The sequence below is a fragment of the Limulus polyphemus genome, unplaced genomic scaffold (assembly GCF_000517525.1).
Source record: "Limulus polyphemus unplaced genomic scaffold, Limulus_polyphemus-2.1.2 Scaffold4, whole genome shotgun sequence".
NCBI classification, from domain to species: domain Eukaryota; kingdom Metazoa; phylum Arthropoda; class Merostomata; order Xiphosura; family Limulidae; genus Limulus; species Limulus polyphemus.
In genome coordinates this window covers 362,701-385,639 of record NW_013665614.1, presented here as the reverse complement: position 1 = coordinate 385,639, position 22,939 = coordinate 362,701, and positions in this window count along the sequence as shown.

Sequence of the window (22,939 nt, the reverse complement as noted above, 5' to 3'; positions counted from 1 at the left end):
GATAGATAAACAATATGATATATAAGCAAACAGGCTTATGGAGAGATAGATAAACAATATGATATATAAGCAAACAGGCTTATGGAGAGATATATATAAACAGTGTGATATATAAACAAATAGCTTTGTGGAGAGATGGATAAACAGTATGATATGTAAACAAACAGGCTTATGAAGGGACAGGTAAACAGTGTGATATATATATACAGTACTGTGCAAAAGTGTTAGGACAAGAGAATATTTTGTCATTATTTCTATTTTATGGGACTAATTCTTCCATGCCATTACAGAATATACATTTCAACACTATGGTAATGCTTCACTGATCCCTGTTGACATTTGCATGAGCCAGGATGAGAATACTTATCATTCTTTAGAATTCTCATATACTTGTACCAAGGGCACGTCATAAGTGCTCTGCTTGAATGAACATACCGATCAAATTTAGGGTCTGAAATAACAGTCATGGTGCCCCATGTAAGGAGCTAGCATATGGTACCGGTATATCCCAGAAAAAATCAATTTAATAGCACTACACAAATAAACCTTGATAAAAACAGTGCTTAACACTATATATTAAGATTTGTTGTTATGCCACGGCCCAGAAATCGTAAAGAATTGTCAGTAAAATAGAGAGTTCGCATAAAAGCTTTACGTGATGCTGGTTGGACTCTCTGACAAATTGCTGCAGACTTGAAATGCTCCCCAAACACTGTCAAGTACACCCTAGATCAGGAAACCGAGATAAGTAGATTTGAAAATAATAAAGGAAGAGGCAGAGCACCTAAACTCAATGATACTAATGTTAAGTATCTTCGTTTATGCAGCCTTCGGGACAGAAGGAAGACTGCCACTGATTTCAAGTATTAGATAAACGACCATGTACGAAGTGACAGAAAAGTGTCCAGATTTACAGTGTCCAGAAAACTCAACAATAATGGAATATTTGGTCATGTAGCAGTTAAAAAAAACCTTTACTTTGATCTCCAAATATTGTCAAGAGACTGAAATGTGCTAAAAAGTACAAAAACTGGACTGTTGATGATTGGGAAAGAGTGTGAAAGACGGATGGGTCCAAGTTTGAAATATAGGGTTCAAACCGTAGGTTGTACGTCCGGCAGAAGAAAGGTGAAATACACCTACCTCAATGCAAAGCATCTACCATGAAGCATGGAGGAGGCAGTGTGATGGTTTGGGGATGCTTTTCTGCTGAAGTGACAGATGGAATAATGGACCAGCGCAAGTACCATCAGATACTGATCCGTCATGGTATACCCAGTGGTTTGTGTATTATTGGTAAAGGATTCTACTACCAAAAATATAATGGCCCCAAACACTCATCCAACCTATGCAGAAATTACTTAGCTAAGAAAGAAGCTGCTGGAGTCATTCAAATGATGCAATGGCCCCCACAGAGCCCCGATCTTAACCCAATTGAGCAGATTTGGGATTTGATAGATCAAAAACTTGACAAATCAAAAGTTACTTGCAAAGAAACTTTATGGGAATTTATTAGAGACATTTGGAGTAAAATCCCAAAGGACATTTTGATTAAATATGTTGCAACAATGCCTGAAAGACTGTCTGCAGTTATTAAAGCAAAAGGGGGCACACAAAATATTAACTGTTTGCTGACCTCAAGCAATTCCACTGAGTTTCTGTTGTATTAAATATGAAGATTAATAAACTTTTGATGTTTCACCAGGGATATACCTTCCATTGTTCTTTGAAAGTAGCCTGAAATCTAATTATTGATTTTGTTCTGACACTTTTGCACAGTCCCGTATATGTGTGTTTAAGCAGGCTTTGGGTAGAGCTAGATAAACATTATAATGTATAAAGAAATATACTTTGGCGAGAGATAAATAAACAAAATGACGTATAAATAAACAGGTATTGTGGAGAGCGATATAAACAAACAGGCTTGAGAAGATATATATATATATATATAAAACAGTATAATGTATAAAGTAACAGTATTTGTGAAGAAATTCATAAATAGTAGGATGTAAAAAATATAGTTAAATATTAATAGTGCTCTTACGTTTTCTTGTGATCTTCCACAGAATTATTTTTAGATGTTTATTCACAATTTCTTTTTTCTTGATAATGTCATTATATACTGTTAATAGCAGTAATGACAGAATTCCAAACCGTTAAAAACGCGTATTGGGAATGACATAGTAAATATTTCATCTATGTGACTTCTTTTGGTATCTAATCTATACTTATAAAAGTAAAAAAAATATGTTTGTTTGTCTACAAATTACTCCGTCTTTTTTGGACTAATCTCAACCAAACTTGGTAGGATGATACACTAGGCCAAAAGGTATGTCATAGGGTGGTTATTACCCGGTCCTATCCACCCTGAGCCATGCCCACAGCAAAAATAACCTCGTTTAGCTAATGACTCTACAGTCTTGGACCAATTTTTATCTCTAACATTTTTTTATTCTGAGGTTTTTCTTGCTTGCTTTTGTGTTTTTTCTTGGAAGGTTTTTAGTTTTTCTTTAAGAATATCAAACATTTACATTTTTGCAAGGAAAAATAGCAATCAAAGCACAAGGTTAGACCCTTAAAGTAGCAGTGCTACATCTGAAAACCCCATGCTTTTCACATGGTTAATTCTATGTTGGGTGTTCGAGAGTAGGATCACCATGAAATCTCTTTATTTTGGCCCAGAAAGAAGGAAGAACTTCTAATGTGGTCTAACAAGAAACACCTAGAGTATCAACAAACACTGAGGCCGTAGAGAAGGATTAGTAATAGTAATAAATTAAAGTAAAGGAATAGAAAGTAATTGTAACATCATTTCTGTAATGTGGAATAAAGCAGGTGTGAAATAAAGTAGTCGTAGAGTAAGTTATGTGTGAAATACATTATACACGTAAATACAAATTATTGATTTGATTTATTCGTTCAAGCCCTACTTTCAGTCCTTATGCCCCCAGACTCAAGACGAGTGCCTTAGCTCCTTGTATGTATATATATTCTACAAGTGAGACGAACTGTAAATCGTTATAAAGGTAACAGTCAATCTCTTTGATTTGATACTTTGGTTTTAAGTCAAACACTTCGATATCATCTTTGCTGAAATTGTTTCCGTGCAAATGGTCGAACAATTCCTTACACCCTATGGCTGCGGATGTTGCTGACTGGCTGTTTTTCCTTTTTTCAGGAGCTCAAAATTAGGAACGGGTAAACCTGAGCCCTAGAGGTTTCTGACCTGGCTGTTTAACTCAGTGCGTGTAAGGTGCCGTTTAGGATGAAAAAACAAAAACAATACTTTGTGAATTAAGTTAAATTCTTCCTTTAAACAGATTCTTATACTTAGCTCGAAAGGTAAGATATCGTCTCTGGTTTTAAAATACATTATTTGAAAACATTTTGTTAGTGCTCGTTTAAAAGATTATTTCATTACATATTTCCAGCTTTGGTTAAAACCTGTTATGATGATTTTAAAAGCATAGGTCTGATGCATTTACTTTGTTCAGAAAACGTATAGTTTTCATTTGAATACTTTGGACAATATTTTAATCATTAAGTGACTAGTTTTGTAAAGTTTTATTTAAGAAAACAAAGGAATTTAAGGTGCTTTATCACAATAGTGATTCATATCTGTTATTTGTTTCTTTTTAGCGCTAAGCTACCACAATAGTCTATATGCGTTGTGTACGTTATATTTTCGTTATATGCTCTGAAGCTTACTTCTGAGCCACCAGAGGACGTCTTGTCTCTTATAAAACAGGAAATAATTTATCTAATGATATTATCTTGCTTTTATTGGAGTTTTCTAAGGTTCAAGAACAAGTACTAACGACATTGAATATCAAACTATACCATATGCAAAAATTCAAAGTTTGTAAAGCTTATTTTAAGCCCTTGTGTTAACGAGAAAAATTAAAACCATACGGTTATTACTACGAGAAATAAAAAATCTTAATTTTATTTTTTGATAGATTGATTTAAGAGATAAATATTGTATTTATAAAAGAGTACACCTAACATCATAAAGTAAGTTCAATGAACTTTCAGCGTTTCAAAAATTTAACTGTCTTACAATTATTAACAAGTCAGTCGTCACAAAAGTAAAAACACTAAAAAATTCCAACTGGAACGTGAAAATGTTTGGTCTTGTCCTGTAAACCTCCAATTAAACTTAAGAGGTTATTGTTGGAGTACGTGTCCTTTGTTATTATCATTATTTGTGGTTTATTGTAAAATATGATGTATCGGTTGTGGACTCAATTATGTAAGTAGATCGACAGTAACACACAGAACTTTATAGCTAAGATGCTGGAAACGTGACCAAACTTTGCTGGTTCTGTTTGGATGAGTAAAGAGGCTTAAGGTAACTCGACGTATTTTCAAGTCGGCTGTCCGTCCTGTACAGTGGAAAATTACGTATATGTATAGAAGGATCTGCTTCATGTACACTCATTAATAAAGTTAACATTTTGAGTTATGAATAAAGAAATATCGACATCAAAAATTGATTTCACATATTGAATTAACAACTTTTGCAAAGGTATTTTGAAAACCTAATTCGAAAAAAAAAAGGTGACATTAATGCTTTAAAACAACTAAGAGATTATAAACAATGCCTTCACAGATAAAGGTGATGTTGGAATGAATTATAGTAGTTATCAAAACAAGATAAGCGAATTTCTGGTTGCTCGCTGACATTATAAACTTTTAAGTAACAGTCCTACTATAGATATGGAAAGGAACTTGAAACTAAATCAATTACAACATTTTCTTCAGTACTTGTTAAGGTCTAAGACACCTTATATTTATGGACTCCTAGATATACGACCAGACCTAAAACTTGGACTACTTGTTTCAACCACAGGAATCTTTATATCCTGGCTTATACATTATTATTTATATTAAGCTATTAAGCACTATTAATCTTCATTTTAGTTTGTTTTTTATGTCGTGCCTCTGTTCATAGAAGTGTCAATCAATGAATCTATTGATTGCGCTCTTTCCAGCCTAAATAAGGATGAATTCCCAATAACTACTTTATATTGATGTATTAAAAGGATGCTTATTTTTGCTACCACGTAAACTGCATTTAAATGTAAGGATGTATTTTATGATCAGGTTGAAGGAATGGGTATGGAGAGTCCTTTAGCGCCCATTATTGTTATAATTTTCATGAATACCCTTAATTACAAAGTTAAGAGATCAGTTGATCAGTTTTGGTGTCAGATATGTTGGTGATACCTGTGACGGATTTACGACTATATATATACACACACACACATTATATATATATATATATATATTAATATCGATATTAGTTTAACTTAAATTTATATTTAGAAATGTACGTAACTTATATTGTTAAATCTGTATTGCGAAACTCCCACTTATTCTCTAAAGTTGTAGAAGATTCTCGAGTGTGAGAATTAACAATATATGTGTGTACGTAAACGCTAGTGTAGCGTGTAAGTACTGTTGCGTAAGCTGAAATTTCGAAAACTCTCCACATGCCTATAAGTATAACCAACGCGACGCGCCAAAAAAAGAGAGAGTATCTATTATTGGTTTGCTATAGTTGGTGGGCTATAAACTTCAGAAGCTATTACTGTGATTGTTATAACACTTATTAATTTCGAACATTACAAACCATTTAACTTCAGTGAATTCCCATCGGACATTAGTACTTTTACAAAAATATTACCTAATGTCATCAGTGCAAAAAAATCGGCGTGCGATCAGCTAGCTCTCTATTAAGTGAATTGTACTCGAAATTAACTCGCTCTTCGTGAACCCTTGATAAGACATCAATGAAGTTCCAGACTAGAAAGATGACTTTATATTGCTTGTAAGTTTGTAAAACTTTTGTATATAAATCATTGCCTGTAATAACTATTTGTAATAACCGTTGTTGTAAATTGTATTATTGTTTACACATTAAAATATATTTGTATTAAAAAAAGGAAACTGTGTGTATCAATCTTGTTGGCAAATATCATAAATTGGATTCATAGCGGCATTTTTTAACTACTAAATCTAAATTACTATTTAATTAAGTTTTAAGCTATTTGAAATTGTAATACATAACATACCTTTAATGGATCTGAATCTAGACAGATCGCTTAACAGTTTCTAACATTTTAAAATTAATTACATCCGAACATTAAATTTACTAACGATAATAAAAGGAGAGAGAGAACTAGCTTTCCTTAACGTAATCGTTGTTTGTTTTGTCTATGCTCAAAGCTGCACAATGGGCTATCTGCGTTGCGTTCACGTCAGGGATCAAGCCCAGAACTTTAGCGTCATAAGCCCTGAAACTTACCAATAAGCCACAGGGTACTGTAAATAAAGCTTTCAAAACCAAAGAAAATAATAATAATTTTAGCTGTAAATCAACAAAATAGGAGTTATAAAAAATTCTTACAGCTTGATTATAGCTAAGGTTATTTACAATTTAGAAGAGGGATTGAATAAGTAAATAAATTATTTGAAAAGTGCAAGGGTGAAAAGGAATAACTTCCACATTGATGTTCTTAAAATAATGCGTAATTATTGAACATATTTCTAAACAAAAGAAAATGTGTTCAGTTAACGTGGTTCACTGTATCATGCTCTCCAGTGGCACAGCGGCATGTCTGCGGACTTACAACACTAGAAACCGCGTTTCGATACTTGTGGTGGGCAGAGCACAGATAGCCCATTGGGTAGCTTTATGCTTAACTACAAACACTGTATCATTCCACATATACATGGTTTATTATTGCGGTTAAAACAATATGGGAAGAGGCAGAAAAGTTGAGTAAGCTTTCTCTCAAGAAAAAAAATGTTTTATTTTTTAACCAAGAAAAAGGTTGAATTTCATTTCAAATAAAATAATTAAACCAGTTGCAAATGAAAAAAAAATAGATTGTTTATAGTGTAGAATGTGTGACTGGAAATAGTATTTACGTGTGTAAGACTGGGCGAATTTACTTTCAAGAATAAATAAAGAGAAAGTTTCTGACACTAAGAGAAGCTATTGTATAGAGGAAATTCGTTTTTCCCACTAAATGATTTTAATATTTGCCAGCGCTATCATGCATTCAACTGAATCTAGGAGACACTTATTATAACAATGTGAAAAACTCAACTTCTAGAGAAAATAGAGTTGCATCCAAGAACACAAAAATAGTAACAGGTGCAAAAAAAAAAAAACAGAATAACGTGAGATGTAAATTATTTTTACATTATGGTTAGTAATTTCGAACTAAAAACAGCCGTTCTTTTATCATTTTGTAAACTCAACCACAAGATTTTGGACAGCATTAATACATTCTAAATAACGCATTATTAACCATTTGAAGATATGTCGTGCTTTAATGCGCAAAAGTAGAACGTATTGTTGGACATTATAAAAAAGTTAGCCTATTAGTCTTAATTGGCTTAAGAAGATTATGATTATAAACAACTTAAGTTATGATCTCTGATTATGAATACCTATTGTTATAACCAAGGTAGTCTTTGTTAGTTTAGAGATTATGATCGAAAATAATTGAAGTCATAGTCTTTAGGTTAGAGTGTACCTATTATATTGCTGTAAAAAAGTTTGTAGCCATTATAGTTGAAGTATTTACTGCAGTAAATAAATCGAAACTGCAGTACTCGACTAATCATGGTATAGGTTTTGTTATACATAACGTGAGCTTATAATTTCATTCTAGAATAAATAAAACGTTGCTTTAACCTTTTCACGAGTTATGTTTTACAAGTTACAAATCACTATGTTTTAAGAAAAAGGTAATGGACCATAGGTTCGTCCCTGTGCCAGGATTTAAAGGTCTCACAAGAACCGTAATTGAAACAGAGAACACCGAGCACGTGATTAATGGAGAAAATGGACTTCATCAGGGTGAAAACAAACGACCCTTGGTTTCGCATCGTGCTTTTAATTAAACCAACCCTCCAGATGCTACCGCTCTTAAAGGGATTCTGGGATTTGTGACCAGAAAACTGATTGTGATGCATTGCCGTTTCGTACCTTCCTGTTTCAAAATGAAGACTATAAAAATTAAAGTGATTGCTCTCTTTGTTGCAAGCACATCACAGGCCAGCTTCCAAACGTTTTGGTGGTTAAAATGGTCTCATTAACCAGCAGGAGTTTGGAAAACTTGTGATGGAAAGTGAAATTTCCGTATGGGCAATAATAGAGGAACAAGCGCGAAGAGTACACGTTAATTAATCGGGCGGAAGAGCATTGTAGCTATGGTTGATCAAGTAAAAGTATTGATTAACATCATACAGAAATAATTACGTGAGGAGTTTTATACATATACATATTGTATAGAGCGTTTCTCTGATGTAGACAGATCGTACATTAGAGATTTAAAGTAACTGGTGAACAAACTGATATTCATATTGTATTGATTAACCATATACACAAACTGATATTCATATACATTTATTGGTTGTTGTTTTTAGTATGCGGAACCAAAGTTGGTTTTTTTAAACTTATGACTTATTTTTTTTATGAAGAATACGAATTGAGTGTTGGTAGAAACGACTTTATATCTCTTACTGATGCAAAATCGGTTAGAAACTGCATTTCATTTGTATTGGGTTAGTAAGTTTACGTGTTAAAAGAACCACCAGTCCATTTGTCTTCGGTTTTAAAGTAATTTTTTTACCGTCTACTTTTAGCAAGGCATTGAGAGTTGCTGAATTTTATCGAGCCGTTTTTATATAAACAGTAAAACACGTGTAATCTAGCGTTCCCGTCTAAAGTAAACGGCTTATGACATTTAGGAATCGATTGAATATGAGTAATTGGTCGAGGACATTGTGTGGTGGGTGTGGTGTCAACAAAGAAGCTAAATCCCTGGTGAAAATAGCACCTGGACTATTTCATCTTCATATTTATGTACATGCTAAGTGTAGGGTTTATTGCAAGTATACAGTTGGCAACGTCCACCAACTCATTAATTTTCACATTTATAAAAACTCTTGTAGCATTCGTGAAGCCTTCATTGATACCTATGCTTTCTTACATTATCAATATTTACCCGAGGTCTATTAAGGTGCTAATGTTTGCACTAACAAAGCCTGTATATTTGCCTAATTAATGAAAAATTCGTCATTTTAGAATGGATTAACGTCTGTGTCAAGGTGAAAGTGACGTTTTCTCCTCTATTATAGGTCAAACAGTAAGGAATTTTTAGAATATTAAAGTCATTTTTTCTTCCCATAACTGGATAGAGATTTTAATTTTTTTAAATTTAACTTCTGTATACGCTTTAATCAATGTGAAGGGATTAAATATTTAATTTTTCTAGGGATACATATTACTGTACTGAATAATTATTTTTAGGCTATAATAAAAAATACTGACGCGCATTGCTTGGAACAAGTTGAAAGGAGACAAATCGGAATAAAAGATAAGACGCTGTTTTATCAAAATCTGAGTTATCCATCTACGCACTGTTTCTAGAATAAGGGACAAGTAAGAGCGTTTACTTACGATAGGTTCATTTTGTTGGTTTAATTGCTGTTAAGTACAAAGCTACACAGTGGGCTATTTATGCTCTGCTCACCACGGATATCGAAACTCGCTTTTTAGCGCTATAAATTTTGAGACTTACCGTTAAGCCATCGGGAAAGGGGGGGGGGGAATAACCGAAAGGATATTCATATACATCACACAGCTCTACACCTATTTCATTACAAAACAATATCTAGAGTTGTTTTTGTTTTCAACTTCCTCTCTCATTCATCATCATTATCAATATCTTGTGATCAAAGCAAGATATCTACAAAGATCAGAACTAAAGATTAATTCAATGAATTATGTAGCTAATTTAATATACCAGTCTAACTAGGAGCATGTAATGTCAAAAACAAAACAAATCAAAACAAAAACTTATAATGATTATAATTCATTGATCCATCAGTTAAGTACCCTCTCTGTTATCGATGTTTTTGGCCAAAGAATCAATCAAAACTGATATGAATCATGATTACATTATCAAGAATTGTAATGATTACAGTTTTTGTACCATGACTTTCAACAATACAGTTGTCGCTATCATTCACGTGACAAAAAAACAATATTTGCAAATGAAAATAATATTCAGAAACTATAGATACATATGATAGCAATTCAACTGCCCCAAAATAAACACAATAAATTGATTTCGTAATCATTTCCCATGAATCTCTCCAGGATTTGTTACTTCTGTTAGTGATAAGAGTTTTTTTTCCATTTCAGTAGAGATTGACATTTGTTTGTTGGATGAAGTTTTCACTTTTTGCCCATCTCAGGCACGATGAGTTGATCACAGTTTGAGATGCAGTGACGTAGTTAATTGATTATTCAGCTTAGGATGTGGGTTACTAATCAGAAGTGCTTTCTTTATATGTCTTTAAACAGAAAAATATTTCGTATCCATTTCCTGTTTAAAGACAGAATACCTCCTTCAAAAAAATCGCTGATAGTATACAAATATTTATGTCCTTGCTGCAGGCAAGTCTATATAAGGTCAACGACTCGAACCTTAGCTACCAGAATCAAGGAGCATGCGCATAACAACCCTCTCAATCACTGTGGAAATTACAACCACATAAGCAAAGACTGTAGCGAAAACTGAACAGTAAACACTTCAGAATTATAGACTCAGCGAAAGATGAATGGACGCTAAGAAGAAAGGAATCACTCATAATTAGTAACCTACAACCAAAGCTGAACAATCAACTAGCTACATCACTGCATCTCAAAGTATGATCAACTCATCGTGCCTGAGATGGGCAAAAACTGAAAACTTCATCCAACAAACAAGTGTTAATGATAAAACAAGTAATACGAAGTATACAGAAGTAACAACTACTTTTTACTACAAATTATACGTGAATATATGTGGATGCTAGCCAGTTCCACATATTAACACGTAAGCACAGGAGAAAGTCATGCTGTATTCAGTTACCCTTCAGCTAGTTCAAAAACAATAAATGTTATTGTTCACTTTACTGGTAAGAGAGTATAAGTTGGATATAGAGAATCAGCATCCATAGAATGAATACTAAAATTATCCTTTCGCGTTCCAGTGTTCTTGTTCATCAAAAGTATCTATAAGAATAAACGAATTCGAAGATACTCTCGTCCACTTCCTCCTTAAAAGAATCATTCAATTTCACAAAGCTTCTCAAAGTAACTGTTGTCGTTTAGAAGGATAATTAAATATAAGTTTTGTATTTTTTTACTGATAAAAGTTTATTAAACATTTAATTAAAGCACATAGTAGTTCAATTGAGAGAACATACACACACATATATACATATTAATTTATTTCATGCAACTTGTATTTATATATATAGTGAACTACTACTACTACTAGTATAAATTTACGTGTACTCAAGAATACTACTGGTATCCATAGGGAAATAGGATTGGAATGGTCGATAACTTTTTATAACAATGCACAGTTTTAGTTTCTGCACTTAAGTAAATGTAAGATAAAAGGTTTTTCATTGTACACGGTCGTTATTTACATCATACTGGAACAGCTGAAAATTAAATCTTGAAACATCGGCTCTGCTGTTTGGCAGCTGGAGTTCTCGTTATTTCCATGGTACTAGAATTTATGAAAATTAAATCTTGGAATATCGGTTTGCTATTTAATAGAATGGAGTTATCGTTATTTGTATGGTACTGGAATTTCTGAAAATTAAATCTTGGAACATCGGCTCTGCTGTTTGGCAGCTGGAGTTCTCGTTATTTCCATGGTACTAGAATTTATGAAAATTAAATCTTGGAATATCGGTTTGCTATTTAATAGAATGGAGTTATCGTTATTTGTATGGTACTAGAATTTCTAAAAATTCATTCTTGGAACATCATTTCAGGTATAATAAGTCATATTTTTTCAGTTACTTCCCATTGCACCGAGAAACTAGACTACTTTTTGATGTTGTTGTTGTTGTTGTTTTATAAAGGATTTCTGATTCAGTGAGGGAGAGGTGTAAAAGTAAAATTTCGCGGCAACAGAACGCGAACCATAGATTCGAGTGTCCATAGTCAGGCAAGCTAACTACTTGTTCACGTCCGGCTCCTTGTCTGTGATTATAACTGGGACTTTTAACAAACGTATACTGGAACATTTGCCTACAATCCAGTTACTATGATCCCAAAATTTTGTCTTGAGCAGGAAATGAATGGGAATTGTAAATATTGATCTATAATAATTTTCCACAGCAGGAGAAAACGTTGTGGATTTAATTAATTAGTAAATCACCTGCCGAGCAACATGATACAATAACGGCCTATAGGCTTGTGCACGATTCGTCGTTGTCTCTTGTATGGTGGTTATATAAGAGCTTTGGTCAGCACCAAAAGTGTAGAGCCGCTAGTTTCAAGATTTTACGCTTTAGTTTATTGAGACATGCAGTGCTTTACGGTGATGGGGGGGCAGCTATGTTTTTCTTCTCAAAATAAAATCTAGGTTAACAAATTCACAACAGAATAGTGTCTAACAGACAAAATCACCAAATAGGCACGCAGCTGAGTTAAACAAGACGCCTGCACTATCAATACAATCACACAATGATGTTCGTGTGCCTACCTATGTTCATAGAGAGATGATCCTCCAATACTCGCTTAGTAGTTATTTCACTCATCACTTCGAGGATGACATGTATTAGTTGCAGACAGCTTCTCGTTACTAGCGTTTGACAGCTCCCTCTGTGCTTGAGTGGGAGCGAAATATATTTGTCGTATCGAAGGAATGAAGATGTCCATTTTCAGCGAGTTTGTGAAATATTAGAATTGCTCATATTCTAGAACCTAGGTGAACAGTCGTGAATGACTTAAGATATACTTTTCTCGTTATTAAATGGGTCACTGTAATCGTTTAAGATATAACTTGAAACATATGCTATCGATAAATGTTTAATAGTTGTAAAATAATCTCTGAAAACAAAAAAATATTATTAATACATCTGTTCATCTAATAGTATAATAGATCTCGATTATAGCTTTAATATCGAATAGTTAGTCATATTTAAACTTTGTTATGGAATGTAGTAACAATCTGAATGACCAATAGAAAATACTGCTTGACAAATAACCACATCTTTTAAGCATTCCAAATATTGAGTTAGTTTTGTCTTATGGAAAAGTAGGATTTAACTGTCACATTTATATCGCACTCACAGTCACTTCGCATTTTTGCTGCAATGCGTCGCGAATCATAAATAATGATTTACCTAGGTTCTAGAATATGCGCAATTCTAATATTTCACAAACTCTCTGAAAATGGACATCTTCATTCCTGCGATACGAATAATAAATAATGAAAGTGTAAAATTTATAAAATTATTATTTATTATTCAAGATGCGTTACTGTCAGCTCAATTGTCTCTCACTTATTAAACTCTTTTGTTTGTTGAATTTTGCGCTAAGCTACTCGAGGGCTATCTGCGGTACCTGTCCCTAATTTCGAAATGGTAGACTAGAGGGAAGGCAACTAGTCAAAACCACCCACCGCCAACTCTTTAGCTACTATTTACCAACGAATAATGGTATTTATCATTAAATTATGACGCCCTGACGGCTGAAAGAACGGGTATGTTCGGGATCTGGTTTCAATCCCGCGACCCACAGATTGCGTTTCATGCGCCCTAACCACCAGACCGTGGCAGGCCTTAGTAATACTTAAACTTTTAGAAGTAATCATGGATATGGCGATAAAAAGGGTATAAAAGGTAAAACTATGTGAATGCCTCTTACCGTGTAAAAAGATAAACTCTACCAGGGTACTGTCACGTTTTAATAGTTTGCACTGTGATTGATTGCCATCCAACCAGCTAGAAAGTGCCACACCATATACACCCTACAGAATTAAAGACAGTCATACTATTTTCAGTAATAGTAGTGTAATTCACAGTCATGACAAGAATGTAGAAAACAATTTTTTGGCTGATCAATGATACATAAATTGCGACAAGACTCCACATTTCAGTAGAAGTTTTATGCAATTCTTTGACGAGAGTAAGCACAGCTGACACTTTTAATAATACCTTAACCACGAGGTAGAAACCAAATTTTCCAAAAGTAATGTCAGGTATCTCAGGATATGTGCTTTATGAGATAAACGACATTCAAGTACAGATGTTGTCAGCGAACTTTCTTTAAATAGGGGTGTAAATGTTACCTCGAGAACAGAAAAACACGCATTATCAAAAAGAGATCTCAATGTACATGTTGCTGCTCGCAAACCGCTTCTGGAGAGAGGTAACCAAACCAAAAGGTTGAAAAACGCAACGGATCACAAACAGTGGAAAAAACAGAGCTGAAGACATGTGTTCTTTACAGGCGAATGAAATTTCGAATTGTTCGGGAACAATCCATGAGAAATTTTCTCAACGGCTGAGAGTACAACGGTATCATAGACAATCCATAATATCGGCAGTGAACAATGTAGTCAATACAAGTTTTGGTCTTCATCTCAGCCAAAGGTGTTGGTGATTTACACATAAAAATGATGGTACCCTGACTGCTGACAAGTAGAGGTATACTTTGATTCATCAATCCATTCTCTGAGGAATACGGCACATTGGGCGTGAATTTATTTTCCAGAAAGACAATGTTCCCAAGCAAACAGCAAATGTGGGAACCGAAAAAATCCGAAAACCATGTCTTAGCCACACAAAGTCCTGATGTGAGTTATCTTGAAGCTATATGGGCTTATGAAACTGAGAAGGTAAAAAAAAGCAAACAAATTACGTGGGTGAATTGTGGGAAGTAATTTACGATACTTGTAACAATATTCCATAAACGTACGTCGATAAACTGCATGCCAGCATGAAATAAAAGGATGTAATGTTCTGTATAAAGCAAAAAAATCGCCTAAAAATAATCGTTCATTGTACAATTTGTTCACTTTTCTTTCAGGTTTTCTGTGATAATATTTATTACCAGTAATACACTTACAATCTAGCAGCTATTACTCCTCCATATTAAGTTCCATTACTGTATATGAAATTAAACACTTTAAGTATGCCTGCATGGCAATAAACTCAATATTTACTATTCGAAATGGCTACTCATGTATGGCAATAATCTGAAAAGCCCTGTGCAGTCAACTAAGTCGCTGCCTTTAACGCCACTCCATTATATTAAAGTACACAATGCGATTTTCCTTTGTTTAGATAGGCAAACAAAATAATTAGTTCACTATTATTTTCTGTACATTTAACCTTTGACCTACACCTAATAAACACAAGCAGGTGGTTCATGATCTTGAACCTATATTCTTCGAAATGCAATCGAAACATCAGTTGGATAGCTATGAGCCCTTTTTTATCGTGTTCTATGAAATGGGTAAGAAAAACTTTCTTTTGGGGATTAAATTGTTATTATTTACGAAAACTGTTTTACTTGTTACGTATCGATCATAATTTTACTTTTTTTTTGAAAGAAAAACAGTTACTTATAGAACAAATAAAGATGATGAAATAGACGCTTACGGACTGAACCAGGCTGCGCAGAAAACATCATTATTTCTCGTTTCGACCGAGGTGGATGAGTTAATCGCATTTCTAAATGTCATTCTAAACAAAACTTAGTATTGTCTTTTCAGATTGTAAACGTTTGACATTGTTACTAAAATAAGCTAATGTATTTTTCCTGAATATAACATCTGATGAATGTTTTGTTTTTCTGAGTATCAATTATGTTTGTTTGTGCTTAAGGGCAAAGCTACACAATGTGGTATACGCACGTGCCTACCACGGGTACCAAAAACCGATTCTTAACATTTAATCCCCAAGCTTAACGCTGAGCCATGGGGTGCTTATGCATTAAAAATAACATATGAGAAAAAACACTAAATAAGTAACTATAATTCAAGCTTGAAGTCTACGTGTAAAATAATAATATGTGATTTCCTTCGCTTCAATCTCAACATTTCTATTCATGCTTTCTTCCTTGAAATTAGGAAAGATTGTTATATTTTTAGCATTTTAACATGAGTTTTAGATTGTAATTTTAACATCATTTTTTTTGTCTTTAAACTCGTTATCTATAATGTCTATACATTCAATATTATTTGTTTCCCTGTTTAACTGAAGCATGACTTGTTAATATACAGCGGTTACGAAAACGTGATGTTTACTCTATTATACATCATATAATTTTTGTTTGAATTCTGCTCACTTTAATAACTGGTATTATGTCCATTGTATTTCTTTTTTGTACTTCTTTATGTATATGATTAAAACTACATCACAACTACCACAGCACAGAAATGTAAGATAATAATTGTGTCTGTAAGACTTCAAAAAACAGCGTAAATCAGACTGTCTGATGACTTCTACACTAAAGCGTTGTTAAAATAACAATTGTGCCTGTAATAGTTTCCTATAGTTATCCGTGTGTTTTTGGATGAGGCTCTATAACGTCTGCTGTTGGAGAGTGTTATTAAGTTAATGATCGTGTCTGTAACACTTTTCGTATAGTTACTTGTGTGTGTGTGTGTGAATGAGGCTGTATCACGTCTACCATGGGAAAATGTTGTTATGGTAATGCTTATGTTCATAATGGCAATTTTATAGTTATATATGTGTAAGAATGAGATTATATCATGACTACAACAGTTAACTTTTGTTAAGTTAATGTCCGACTTTACTGGTTTGTTTATTGTTTTAGATAATCAACATATATTTTTTATTTTCTAGAACACACGTAACAATGCAAAATAGTTTTCACTTCTAGTTCAAGCCCAGAATTCTTACTTCTATCTCTGTTTTTATCCACAGAAGTCTGATATTTGCATTACAATAGTGTTACAGTTTGTCCTGAAGTACATTAGTCAAAAATATTGGCTACTGTCTATAATCTACGAATTTCCCAACCAACAAGACGTAAAGTATTCGTATAAGGATTTAAAATATATTCTTACTTTTTTAATGGAAAAATCAATTATTTTTTTGTTATATGCTGTAAGCCTTTTATTTAAAAATTTGCCAAATGCCATCTTCAGGATATCCAATATTTATGTGGCACCTCCTTAAAAATGCAAAAGGCACATTTTTCTAACTATTATCTGGCCAATTTTCGCAGCCTTTGACCTACTTGAGTGATATGACGGAAACGTGTGATATGTTCATGCTCAATCTGTTGTGGTACCATATTTTTTCTCAATATATCCTGATATTTATAAAAAATATTAACATTTAATACCAACAAGAATATGATAATCCAGAATTTACTGGCCCCCTAGCGGTGATAGGTATATAGTTTTGTGTTTTGTTTTAATACGTACAGTCGTCATCTTGTCAACCATTTTGATTGTTTATGTTTTGTAAAATGGTACTAGTATCAGTGATATAACTGCTATTGCAGCCCTCTTGTTAAGATATGTGTTGTAGGCACGGTACTTCTCTTGTGAGAAGAAAGAGAGACTTCGCTATTTTATTGTCTTCACTTTGTGCACCTATATGTCAGTAGTTAGTTCAAGATTCTAGAAAGTGTTAGATCGTACTATTCTGAAAATGATCACCATTAACACACGTGTTGCCGAGTGTTAGAAATTAACGGAATTAGTAACAAATCAGGTGATGTGTGGAGAACTATTCTCTTACTAATAGCTGTTGAACAAAAATAAAAAAAAAATATTAGTTCCAGATATGGGTCTATCTTTTGCCTGTTTTAATATCTAGTATAGAATATTATATATCTTTAAACAAATACATCTGTGTTATTCGTTTGAAGGATTTTCTAAATTACCATGCAGTTTTTACATGTACCCGATATTACATTTTGTCGACCAGATGTCGCAAGATCGTAAACATGTATCAACCCATTTACTCCGGTAAATGTAACACGCGACAATTTTCGTTATCAGTCTCAATTAAGCTAGCGTGTACGCATTTCTGTAAGAACTTCTAGGAAGGTATCCTATTCAAACAGGTGATACAGAAACGTGTACAAAAAAGACTTCTAGTAAGGTAACCTATTTAAAGAAGAACCACATGCACCTGTACAAACTGGTTTGAGATAGCTAGGCTTGCATACGGATGTGAAATATTTTTTGAAATATGCAACTTAAAGGATTTTGGGATACCAAATTATGGTCTCCGTTCGACTATAAAAGTGGGGTATCCACACAATTATCTTTCTTAATTCTCTCCTTAATTTGGACTTCTGTCTCTTAACCTTTGCTCGTCGCCCCGGCAACCAGATAGCCAACAAATATGAAGCCGGCCAGTTTAAAGTTTTGAAATTGTGAAAATCCTGAACAGAGATTTAATTTATTTGTTCAATTGTGTGTGTTTTTATTTTCCTTTGCTGTTTGTGTTGAAATTATTCTCTACTTAACATATCATGAACCTGTGTTTTGTGTATACCTTTTACTACCTTTTGACATCAGTGTACCTGAATACCATGCAGGAACAACATTATTATACGGAAGAAAGAATACACTGGTAAGTGTTGTCTAACGAAAGATGTAGGGATGACTTGCATTTTGCAAAGTAAGGTTTTAAATCTCTCCTGAGATTATTTCTAAATAAATCCCCAGTACATTGATACGTACAGAATATGATAATAATGCTGATTTACAGTATGTAAAGTTTAACATATACTTATTGCAAATGGGAACACTGTTGGATCACATATTTTCAATATACTATCGCGTACTTCAGTGCCTTAAGGTCATACGTTAAGTAATTTAATGAAGAGCTTTAAACAAAAGCGTTAACAATCTGAGATTTTTAATCTTCTATCAAATTGTTAGGGGTAGACTACCACAACATAGAGCTTGATATCTAGGGAGTGGAATAGGAGATCTTTCATTTGTCACGCGGTATATCTGCGGACTTATACTGCTAGAAACTGGGTTTCGATACCCGTTGTGGGCAGAGCACAGATAGCCCTTTGTGTAGCTATGCCCATAATAACAAACGTCAAACAACATGATTCGTCATTTACATTGTGATACCTCTTCTCGGGTTGATGTTTACATTTTGACCTTTCCGTATGTTTGACCTATATAGGTGAAGAGTTATACTTTCTAGCACTACTTCGTAACCAGTTGCTCAAGTCCGAACATCCACAAGTTGACTGTAGCTTTAACATTTTAAGAAATGAAATCATGCCAAATGTTTGGAATCGGTAGAACAATGATGCTCTCACAATAACATTTTGGATCAAGAACTTTAACTACGATTTTTTACGAATCTCAAAATATATAATGATAAAAAAACTCGTTAACTGTGTCTCTAAAAGGAAAATTTTCCAAAATATAGTTTTAGAAGTACTATATCAGTTGTCTCAAACTTCTCAGGCTCGCGTACCACTTTTTTTGTTTAAACTTTTATTTGAAATACAAACCCAAGTCAAATTAAAAAAGATAAAAAAACAGTAGGAAATTTGATATTTGTAACACATATTCATTAATGGGAAGAGTATGGTTGTTTTTTCTGGCACAAATGAAGAATATTTGGTGCGATATTTGTCAATTTGGAGGGAAGAAAACACTGGCAAGTCTATAGAGGCCGAGGGCAAATTTAGAAGTTAGGAGACTTCGGAAGTTCAAATTAGGCTTATTACAAATATTATCATTTTTACATTAGTTTTTTTCACGTACCACAGTTTAAAATTCCCTGCAATGTATACTAAGAAGAAGAAAAAATTATACGCAACGCTTTATTTTTATATTATATCATTCTTTAATAATAATATATATTTCAAATATAAAAGCTTCCATTAAATAGCGATTTCATTTCATGATTGCTTTTTTGTTCTGGATTTGAGAAAAAAGAAAAACAGCAAATCTGGTTTTAATATACACTCCGATTATATTCATATCCATACAAGAAGCACGGGACTCTATCGTCTGAAAAGAAAGGTCCTTTTATTTTTCAGATAAGTTATCATAATTCGTGGATTAGAACCAGTTAAGAAGTATTTTAGGGGTTAAATTTAAATGGAAAGTTAATGCGTGTATGTGTGTTACATTTTATCAGCGACGGAAAATATCCGGAATGCATCACACAAGAAAATGAGTACGAAATTCGTCATACATATGTATATAAAATGACAAATGTTGTACACATTTTCGTGTGTGATACATTCCAGATATTTACTGTCGCTGATAAAGAGTAATTTGCCTCTGTGTGTTGTCGATTTTGGAAGATAAACACTCTTGTGGATTTAATCTGCAGAAAGAAGAACAGAAGCCTATACTAGCATTGTTTATAACGTATCGTAATCGAATATTCGGAGAAACAATATAAGAGAAGAGAGGAACATTATGTGTATATATGTGTTTCTGCGTGCACGTGTATACAAACTTCAATACACATCTCTTTTCTGTTATCCAGCTTAGAAGGGCTTTTCATTTACTTATTTAGGAAAATAAAAATTATTATGGGTTTGTTTGTTATTAAGCACAAACCTACACAATAGGCTATCTTTACCGTGTCCACCACGGGTTTCGATACTCGGTTTTAAGCGTTATAAGCCTTTTAATAATATCATGCCTTCCTTGTAGCAGCATCTTCATTAGTGATACTTGCATAAGATAACAGATTTTGTTTAAATCAAGATCAGAATTCGAAGCACTTTTCCAGAGTTTTATTGAATGAAGCAACAATTGAAAGACTTAGATTGTCAAGTTGAAAAACAAGACGTGTGTTATAGCTCACATGATTTGATTGTAACTTTGAAGTAACACTTTTTGGAAAAGGTTAAAAGTGAAATGAACATAAGTACTCGAAAGGAAAAAGCAAACATTCGAAATAATTCGGATCTCAGTAGATTTTGTATGGTGATTGGGTACGTTTTGTTAATAAAATATCATACTTTAAATATTCATTAACTTTCCTGGCTATATTCTCAAAGGTTAGGAAGGTGGTCTAGAAAAGTGGTTATTAAACTTTTTTACTTACGGACCGACCACCTGAATTAGGGGTGAGGCATCGCTGAAACATGATAATAGCACTTCAGAGCCTCAGTAGATGAAAATCCCATCTCGCACGTACGTAAGAGTAAATGACATCAGGAAACAAACTGATGCAAGATCTGAGTACTCTCTAGTTTTCTGAATCAAAAACTCTAATAGTGAATGTCTTTTGAATTTTGACCTTAATGTTCAGTCGCAAGAAACTCCGTGAAGTACTCTTCTTTCTTCGTAGAGAACCCAGCAAGCAGAACACTATTTTACAGAGCACGAAAACTTCCGAGTAGAGAGTACATTTTCCCACTTTAAATCTGGTATATATTTCTATGTAAAAATAAGAAACTGTAACACTTACTGTAAACTGTATTTCCTGAGATAGATAGTACGTTGAGAAGTGAATTGTTACAGTTACGTTACTCCGTTAAACACTTCCAGACCACCATTGTAACCTACAATAATGTGGCCTTTCGTCAACAATGAAAGAAATCACCAAGAAAATTAATGAATATTCAGTGTAATTTCAATACAATGCAATTTTATTCACATACTAGATAATACAATATGTTCTAAGTAAGTAATAAAATTTAACTATAATCAATTTATTAGAAGAAAAGGAGACAAAAAAAGTAAAATCGTTAGCAAGAAATATGTGGTATGTAATGAAGATATTGAAAAGTGATATGATTAAATGTAATGCAAAACATTGTTATGCATATTATTTTTACTGTTCTGGATTAATAGAACAAAGTTTTCGTAAGTTTTCAAAAGTAAATAGTTCAAGATAGAAGTGAAATAAATTTCGTTATGAAGAAAGTCTGCAGTTAAGAATTAGTGTTACAGATAAAGAAGATTAAAAACGATATTGCATTGATTTTAACACTGTCTGAAAGTGTAACTTTTAATTCTTAGGAATATAATAAATTGTTAAATTAAGTAATAATAATTTTAAAACAGCTGAGTGTTTACAAAAGAGAAATTGAGAAACTTAAATGCAAAAATGTTTATTAACAGCGGAGATTTCAAACTTAATATACAGGCTTAACAAAGTATAACAAGAAAGTTACGATCAAATTCTAGTAATCACGATTTAATGTTTAACATTCATGATTACTCTAGATATTTTTTCAAATAGGCAAGGTGACAACATAGCATTATATATTCAAGAAGAAATATAATTTAATGTGTGTCAAAGTTTACTGATTTTGAATAATGACATTAAACTTATAGCAATCAAGATTAAAATTTTTAATTTAGGCTTTTTCTAGAGGCCACTTTAAAGTGGTTTAAGAATATTTATGGAAAGTTTACAAAATATATTAGGAAAAAGCATCATTTATTGTGGTAGAAGATTTTAATATTAATATTTTAAATGAGCGGGAAAAGCATGTAAGTAAGCTGCGGGGTTTAGGTTATTGTAATCAAAGTAACATTATAAACAATTTTAAGTTGTCAAAGGGAAAAAATAAACAATAAATTAAATGATTATGCTGTTTATAATATCGAAATTGTTGAAAGGGAAGTTGTATAGTCATTTATTCTTGATCATTATCATGTTCTTTATTTAATTAATTCTTACAGTAGCTAGTTTGTTTGTTTTTGGAATTTCGCGCAAAGCTACACGAGGGCTATCTGCGCTAGCCGTCCCTAATTTAGCAGTGTAAGACTAGAGGGAAGGCAGCTAGTCATCACCACCCACCGCCAACTCTTGGGCTACTCTTTTACCAACGAATAGTTATAACGCCCCCACGGCTGAAAGGGCGAGCATGTTTGGTGGGGTGCGGATTCGAACCCGCGACTCTCAGATTGTGAGTCGAGCGCCTTATCCACCTGGCCATGCCGGGCACTTTACAGTAGCACAGATGGGAAACCAATAACGTATAAAAAATCAGTGACACAAATATGAAGGAGATATACAATAGGTTAAATGTAATTCATTGAAACACTTTATATGTTATACACTGAGTGGTAACAAGTAAATAGACACCTAATTTTTCGTCATTTAACTGATTTACGCAAACTAATTT